The sequence below is a fragment of the Protopterus annectens genome, chromosome 6.part0, assembly GCF_019279795.1.
Source record: "Protopterus annectens isolate FY-2018-M chromosome 6.part0, PAN1.0, whole genome shotgun sequence".
In the NCBI taxonomy this organism is placed as follows: domain Eukaryota; kingdom Metazoa; phylum Chordata; order Ceratodontiformes; family Protopteridae; genus Protopterus; species Protopterus annectens.
The window spans coordinates 400,087,294-400,096,787 of record NC_056737.1 but is presented as its reverse complement, the minus strand read 5'-3'; positions in this window follow the sequence as shown (position 1 = coordinate 400,096,787).

Genomic DNA, 9,494 nt, shown 5'->3' with positions numbered 1-9,494 from the left:
TCTGGTCTAGCACTCAAGTGTGGGGTCATTTACTGCACTATTATAACTTGTTGATACTTGTGAACCTCTGCTATCTTTAAAAAAACAAAAAACAAAAACATCTTGCTTTTTTTCCACTTTTCTGAGATTTAAAAAAGTTCAGTTACAGGCTTGCTGTTCTGAACTGTTTGTAAGTTTCTTGGAGGCCATTTTTTGCTTGGGCTAAAGGAAAGTCTCTCTGTTCATCAGTGGCAGTGATAAACAGTGAGCAGCCTGCCTGCCCCTGTGGGAGTGGTTACTGCCTTGAAACTGTAGTTTTATTGGCCATTTTGGGTCAATTCCAAACTCCTTGAGCTTCCTCTCTTAAAACCCTCTTTTGTGCAGTTTTGCGCGTTTTTGTGCATAGCGCAATAACGGGCAGCACCGCCTAATTGGGTTTATACTATTCCTGGCTCCACAAAGTCTGCTCTTCACTTTTTCCCTTAGAACTGCTCTATCTCTCAAATTAAACACCATATTCTCATTCTAAGGCCCTTCACTGGTCCAAATAAGTAATCTTACAAGTTAGCACTATTAAACCATAAGCACTACTTACTCCTATACTCTCTACGATTACCTTGTCCCCTATTGGACCATCTTAATTCAGTTCCCTATATTACTCTAGCATGTCCAAAGGTCAGTCAATGGTTTCTTCTCCAGCACAGCTGGTTTATCTGGGAATTTTGAGGCAATGTTACAACTGTCTCATGTACACGGACAACCCTCTCCTCCTCCTAATAGGCTCAAATATATGTGAGAGATGCAACCATATAGCCAAACTGGAGGCTGAGCTCTCTCATCTCAAAACTGGTATAACCAGTCAGGAGGAGAAGGTAACCTCACACAACACAATTCCAGTATCACATAGTCCCACCACATCAGCTAACCAAACACATAAATACACAAAAACATACTCAGAGGCTCTAAATAAAAATCTACCTAAGCAACAGAGACCTCCAAAGCAGACATCCAAGCAAACTCCACCCCAAAACAAAACACGCACAACACATAGCCCACAAAGTCAGTGTGCCAAGCAGCCACAGCCCTTAAGGCTGAATAACGCACCTGATACTCTTGTAATAGGTGACTCTATTATCAGACACACTGATGTCCCACTCACCAGGCTGAACAAGGAGAAGGTCACAGTGAGCTGCCTGTCGGGCGCTAGGATTCGCCACATAACACAAGCACTCAGGTCATTCTAAAGCAAATACAAATATGACTCAGTCATTGTACATGCTGGTGTGAATGACCTGAGACGTACCTCCCTGGACTACATGAAAAGAGACATAGAGGAGCTCTCTGATCATGTAGCCTAGGCCAGTATGACCCTGACCTTGAGCAGCATCTTACCCTCACCTAGAATGATGCCACAGTACAAAGACAAAATGATCGATTTTAACAACTGGCTAAAATGTTGATGTCATTCAAAGGGGATCCAGTGTCTATCAGCCTGGGATGACATGCTCGACAAGCCACGTTGCTTCGCTAGGGACGGCTTGCACCTGTCACCACTGGGCTTTCGGATACTGGCAAAGGCTCTGGCCACCCCCATAGTGCCTTTTTTAGGCAAGGCTCAAAAGTCAAGCCCACCTCCATAGACAGCACGAAGAACAAGAAACTAAGGGTAATGCTGCTAAATGCCAAAAGTCTTAACCTCAAGATGCATGCACTCGAAGCTCTCCTCAGTATGGAGAACATCGATATCTGTGCAGTGACAGAAACCTGGTTCAAGGCTCCAGAGAGCACCCCAGCACTACCAGGTTATTCCTCATATCATGCTTTTCGGCCCCAAAACCCAGACCGAACCACAAAAGGAGGGGGAGTTTCCATATTTATCAAGGATATCCACACCTCCAGATTAGTGGCATTGCATGAAGTACTGGAGACCATCCATGTGCAACTAACAGTGGGCAAAACTGCTTTTCAGTTTATAGTATCCTACAGACCACCCTCTCAAAGTCAGGAATCCCACTCGGCTTTCCTGAAAACATTGGAGAACATGAAGATCTCTCCGAACACCATTATATTGGGTGACTTCAACTACCCAAACATACACTGGGAGCACTACTCAAGCCCCAGCACCTTAGCCCAAAGGTTCCTGGAAATTATAAACTCAAATGCTATGGAACAACTAGTCACAACTCCCACAAGAGGGGATAACATACTAGACCTGATCATTACCAACATGGGGACTCTATGCTCCATACCAGAAGTATATCCTTCATTCATAAGATCAGACCATGAATTAATTTCACTGGATATCCACATCCTGACCCCACCCCCATCCCAGAAAACCACAGTGAAATACTTCTCAAAAGTGAACTTCTCACTTCTCAAAATGTTACCACCTGTCCCACTTTGCGAGGGACAGTCCCTCTTTGGGCAGTTGTGTCCTGACAAAAAATGTTAAAAATGGCAAATGTCCTGAGATTTTAGGGCAAAATTATTTCCTATATTTTATGTAATAGTTGCATAAAACAGTTATTCTGTATCTAAAATACCTAAATGTTATAAGAAACAGAATAAGCAACTAAAATGCTGCAAGAATAAGCTTTTATTTAGGCAAAAAAGTTAAGTTCTATCCTTTGTACGGACCGTGGGTATGTGTCAGACTGTAAAATCTGATGTTTGTACCAAAAATGTCCCACTTTGGCCATTTAAAAAGGTGGCAACCCTACTCAAAACCGAAGTGAAATCTTTCAAGGCCCCAGGGCCAGTGGAAACTACGGCCCAAACTGCAGAATTCTATATAAACGCATTCTACGGACATCTCCAGGAATGCATGGATCAAGCTATCCCAAACAAAACCAAGACCCAATCATCCAAAGGCAGGCATCCAGTCTGGTGGACCCCAGCCATAAATAGACTGTACAACAGAAGAAGATACTACATGATAGAGCAAAACCCTAATAGGGAAGGCATCTCTGATCAGTACTAGCAAAAAATTACGATCCCTCATAAAATCCTCCAAGGCCAGCTTTGAGAGAAAAAGTGCACAGGACACTAAAGACAATCATAAGGCTTTTTTCAGCTATGTTAGTAACCTGGGATGCATCTCCCAGACTTGTTCTGAGTTGATTATAAATGACAAAAAATACACTGAACCCACAGACATCACCAATATCCTGGCAGACAGGTTCAGTGCAAACTTCTCCACCCCCTCCCCCCCAAAAGAGCAAGTGTCTATCCCGGCAGGGGGCTGCCTCCCAAACATCTCTGATGCTCAGGTGAAGACTGCCCTCTCCAAAGCAAAAAACGCTGCTTCCATGGGACCAGATGGCATCCTGGGTTGCATCCTACATGAACTCCAAGAAGAACTAATCCCTCAAATAAAACAGCTGTACAATCTCAGCCTCATTACAGGATACATGCCCACAGAATGACGTACAGCAACAGTGGTCCCACTCCACAAAGGTGGAGCCTCCACGGACCCTGAAAACTATCGCCCCATAAGCCTGACTAGCTTAGTCTGCAAGGCTATGGAGAGGATCATCATGGAGCTCATAAACAAAGACATCGGGGACCTACAGACAATAGATCCTACCCAATTCGGCTTCGTCAAGGGCAGATCCTGCCTTTTGAACCTGGTTGACTTCTTTGAAACAGTCACCAAAGCCATAGATGAAGGGAAGATAGTTCACACAGCCTATCTAGACCTAGCAAAGGCATTTGACACAATACCTCACGCGGGCATCATAGATAAGCTATCCAGCTTAAATATAAACCCCTATGTCACAAGATGGGTTGCAAACTGGCTCAAAGACAGAACCCACAGAGTGAGAGTTGCTGGAGCCATGTCAGACTCGAAACCAGTCACAAGTGGTGTCCCACAAGGTTCTGTCCTGGGACCGCTCTTGTTCGGTATATACTTTTCCGAGGTACAAGCCAACGTGGGAGGACTATGGCTCACCAAGTTCGCAGATGACTGCAAACTAGGCGCCATAATCGACTCTCCAGCTGACACAAACATCCTTCAAAAAAGTCTCACAGAGACGGATAACTGGTGCCAGTCTAAAACTAAATGCCAAAAAGTGTATAGTCATACCCTTTGGCAAAAACAATGTGCCCACAAACTACCACATAGGTGGTAAACCATTAAGTACAGAGAAAGTAATTAGGGATCTGGGGACCCAAGTTGATAGCAATCTCTCCTTTGACAACCACATTGCCAAAGTGGTTAGGAAGACCTTCTACATGGCCCACCTCATCATGAAAGGATTCACATCTAGATCAAGAGAGGTAATCGTGCCCCTTTATTCATCCCTCATCAGGCCCATCATAGAATACAATGCCCCTTTTGGGATGTACCTTACCCGACACCTGCAGCAATTAGAAAGACCCCAAAAGTACCTCACCAAGAGGATCAAGGGACTCAAACAGATGCCATATGCTGCTCGGTTAAAAAAACTCCAGCTCTACTCAGTTGCATACCACCTACTTCGAGGCGATCTATGCCTGACATATAAAGCTATGTCCAATCCAGAATTAATGGACATGCTCCACCTCAGTAAATCTAAATCCCTTAGAGCCACACGCTCGAGGGACTTGAACCTCAGCACAGAAATAAATAGGACTTGCTGGAGGGACAGATTCATAACCCAGAGGCTCCCTTCGCTCTGGAATAGAATTCCAATTCATGTTAGGCAGAGCACCTCACTGAATCTCTTCAAGAAGAATCTTGATGAGTGGATGGGGGATCGTAGGTTTGTCCCGGGGATTACTTCCGTGTCACTATTAGACAGAGGCACAGTAAACTAAACCATAAAAAGGACACAGTATACTCAAATCAAGGGGTGGCGTAAGCCAAACAAAATCGGGCTAGGCTTATAATTGCCCCAGGGCAGATAGCCTAGTATGAACCTATGAACCTATGAACCTATAGTAAGATCACATGACTCTGGCAACTTGCCTTTAGCTAGCAGCTGAAATTCCTTCTTCAATTCTTCTACTATAGGTGGACTAATTAACCTGCCTGCCTCCTTGAGTGTTAAGCAGGGCAAATCAATCTCATTTAAATAATGTACAATATGCTCTGAACTAAAATTATACATATATTATGATGTATAAAGCTTCTGTCAAAAATCTGTAATCCCTGAAAACAATTTCTTCTGGCACTCTGGCAGCAACTCCTGCTCAGTCTTCATGTTAAGTAACATTTGCCCCACCTTTTGCTGACTCAGGTGTATTGCTAATAATTTCAGTGTTTTCACTCAGTTCCCAAAATAGAGAATGTTATTTGCCATTCTGTGAAATTTTGATTTCTTATTTAAATACTGTCTCAGTTCCAGTGTAGCCTGTTCATAGGTGACCTCTTCCTCTTCCATTAAATTTGAGCCCCTAACTCAGAACTTCCTAACTTTCCTTGTTGCCTTACACTATCCACCCCCTCTTTTCTCCTTATTCCACTGGTATACCATATTTTTACTTTGAGCCCTCTTTTACCATTATACCGTTTATTAATTGGAGCCTCCCCATCAACCTGCAGTGTCTTGATCAACTTTTCAGTACTCTGCAACTTGAATTGCCTCATCTGCAATAAGCAAGTTGAGAAACATCTGCCTTCTTCATGCTGAGCACCCAAAATAAGGGTCTTTAATCGGATAAGTGTATGGCCCCATCTCACTTTATCCAGCTTAGACCAGGGTGGGTAAAGAGGTGAGAAACATGTATAAAATACCAAACATCTAATTGATATCCTCCCCTCCTTAAAGAGATATCCTGTAAAACCACTCTCTAATAATAATAGGGAAAAAAATTACTTATCACTGACAGATTCATTATTCTGTACCCAGAGTCATTGTCTGTTGACCTAATCAATAAATTCCAATTCCAATCCACAATAAAGTATAGTAAATTCTCCTAGAAATGCCTTCATTTGAGCCAAAAGATACCGGCTCAAATTAAATTAGTTTTAGGGGAACATAAGCAAAAACTGAACTTGATATAAAATATAATACCCTTAAATAAACGTTACATAATTCCCCAAGGGGTTATCCAGTGTTTCCCTTATTTGAAACACTTTACTGTTCAGTGATAGATTTATAATGCCTCTTGATCTAGTTTTCTTTTTTTTTTTTTTTTTGCTAACATTCAGATGTTCCCACTATACAACTTCTTCTAGCAAATTTTTCTTTCTCTTGCTGATCCAAGTGTGTTTCCTGCAAAACTGTCTTTGGCTGATTCCCTTTACTAAATGACAAGATCCTCTCCTTTAGCTATTCCATTAACATTACAGCTAATCAGCTTAAGCGTCTTAAAAAAACATAAACTAACTAAATCCATATCCCATTTCTGCCTTCTAGCCTCACTTCATCATCCTCCTGCTTGACTCCCTAACCCCATCCCACAAGAACCACTTTGCCCTAGTCTGTCCAAATACCTACATTGTACTACACTGCATGACCCATCCATAGCTGAAATTTTATCCAGTTAGACCTTCTAAGGTTCACTCACATGAACTGTTGCATGATGCCCACCAGCAAAAGCCTACACAACCACTCTGCTTCATTAAAAAATGTTTCCCCTTTTTAATTACCCATGTTATACATCTTTAATGCACCCCTGCTTGTTATAGTACAATACAATATACTGATGTGTGTCAAAATACATCTAATAACAATCACATTGATAATATTATTCCACTCCATGTCACTGTAATTCATATAATTTGGGCTTACAATATAGTACTCCCCAATAAGGAATAGAATTGTCCAACTACTAACAACAAGCAACAGAGAAATGATAAACATATCTAAATATTTATATGCAGTACCTGCAAGGAATATTGCTATACCCATAAATGAGTGCCTACCTTCCAACTCTCAGTATCAAAAAAACTTTTTGTGGGAGGGGGGTCTCTTTGTCTCTGCTGCCTGCTAATTATCAGCTGCCTCCCAACCAATCAACCCATTCATTCCCCCATCACCATAAGGGAGGTTTGGTCAGAAAGAGCCATTATGTATATAACCATCAGAGGTGGTTAGAGAGATTTTTTTGCCCCACACCTATCATGCATGACCATAGCCTGTAAATAAGATGTGTAATGGATGTAAGTACTGCAGTGTTCCTCACTTCTGCAAGGGGCTGATGTCAGCAGGACTGTCCCACTGCCCCCTCTCCATGGGGGTATCATGTGCTTGCTTTGCTGGTCTCCATCATGGATATCAACTAGCAAGCACATGTCTAAGAGTGCATGCCCTCTCTCCTCCCTAGAATAGGTATGCATATTCTCCATGCTTGCATTGTCAAGCACCTGTGCTAGTTTAAACTTCAGTCTTCTGGGCTATAATCAGGGCTTTATCCATCTACACTGCAAACGTGGGTTCTCGTTGTCAATAAACTTGGCACACACAATTCCAAATGGGGTCAGAGACAGATGCTGCCCCTACCAGGAGAAGTTACTTTCAAACATTGCATAATTATCCTACGGACTCTATTAGTTAGCATAATTTTTAATATGAAATTACTCATGCAGTATTAGCAGCTGCACTGTCTACAAAACAGGTTTACTCATCAACTAAAATGAACTATCAATATCTACAAATTATCTTGTTTGTTATCTCATTTATTTTGTTTCTCTAAGACATTATCATTTAATGTCAAAAGAAAAGAGAAACAAGAAAAATCAGCCCCAAACTTATTAATTAAGTTCACAGTAAATCCTTTATTTGATAAAGTTCAATGACTGCTTCCCCTGTGGTATCATCATTTTTTTAAACAGGAATGTCGTGCCTTCATTTTTAATTCTTTTCTCTCTAGCTCTCACTCTATAAGAATACTATAACCAATAAGACCAAAATAAAAATTATACCAGTCCTCATATCTCAGCTCACAGTCCTTCCCAGTAAGTTCTTAAATATTAATATGGTCAATGACATCAGGCTTTACCTTAGAGCTACCATAAGCTCACTGTATTATGTAACTGTTTTGCCACTACAGACTTCTCTATTACTGATGCATGACCACCCCAATACCTGCACAGCAGATAAAACCCAGAAAAGTGTTGCTCTTCATCAAGAAAAAGGGAGAAAGAGAAAGGCAAAAAAAACTGTCAACTTTTAAGAGCACACTGTTGCTAACCCTCACTCTTTAAACTCTTATTTTTCATGGCAGATTAACCTCTAATGACTGCAGTCAGTGCTACCTTTTACTTCAGTGACAGATTAATCTTGAAGAGTGAAAACCGGCTGAACAAGAGGTTTCCCTTTTTGGACCTACACTTGCTGCTCAACTCAGTCCTGTCCCTTTGGCACCTCTGAAAAGCCTTCCAAAACAACAGTCTATCCATGACACTGGAAACTAAAGGATTTTCTCTGTTTTTACTGCTTCTACAAATGTTTTGGTGGCCAGATAAAATAATATTTTAAGCTTATAGGATAAAGCCATTTTGCCTACATATTTCCGCTGTGGGATTAAAGAGGTTCCTCTTCTTTCTTGTGAACACTGAAAAATCCTGATCCACAAACAAGTGTCCTTGAATTTGAGTTCCATTTCCAACTTCCATACATTCAGTAAAACTTCCTCTTTCTGTTTGTATGTTTTAAATCTATTACATATGCTGTGAAGTTGCTTTCCAGGACCCCAAGGGATAGGCCTTGGCACTGTATGCACTATCTCCAGCTTTTATTCAAATTATGACTTGCTTACTTTGCAGCAGCATTTTTTTATTAAGACCGTGCAATCCCTTCCTTCCATGAGCTCTGAGATTGTATTCACACCCTCTATATTTTTTTCATCTTGGCAAATCTTCATGATCAGACAACAATTTCTCTATCCACCTAACCTGGTTACTGTACCTGCACTCAGAGATTCAGCTTCACATTCTGATTGATCAAAACCTGGATGAATTAGAGTGTTTTCTCAATGTCTCAACAACCTCTTGTAGGTGTTTATCATTTCTTGCCTTGTAGTGCTCAAACCTTTGTTTACATATAGTACACAAAGATACCTCCTTCTCTTAATTCCCTGACTGCTGCACCTGCATACATTCTCCATTCGCTTGCTTGACCAATGTTGTTGTTCACTTTACACACTTCAGGTAAACAATTTGACTTATGCTGTTTATTCCACATTTTTTTTTACCAAAGAGCATTCCAGCAGATTTGCATATACAGATTGTTGGTTCTTTTGGGCTTTATTGTAAACTTGTATTGTCTTTTCAACGGTTACTTTAAAAGCAGCAAAACTTAGTTCACTATCAGGTCAGTACCATGCAGAAATGCATCTTTGTACTTTGTTTATTATTTTAGTTGCTTCTACATTAAAAATAATTAATCTCTTAGTAATTTCATGTGAAACACTGTCTCTGTGAAAGTTGGTAATAGTGCTGTGTCTGATTTCAAAACTGGACCATGCATAAACAAGATCTTTGTAACTGTCTCCACATATGATAAGTAATCTGTAGCAAAATACAAAAACCTCATCTAGTTGTTGAAATATTTGATAAAGTGACCTCCATGAAAAAGCTCCTGTCT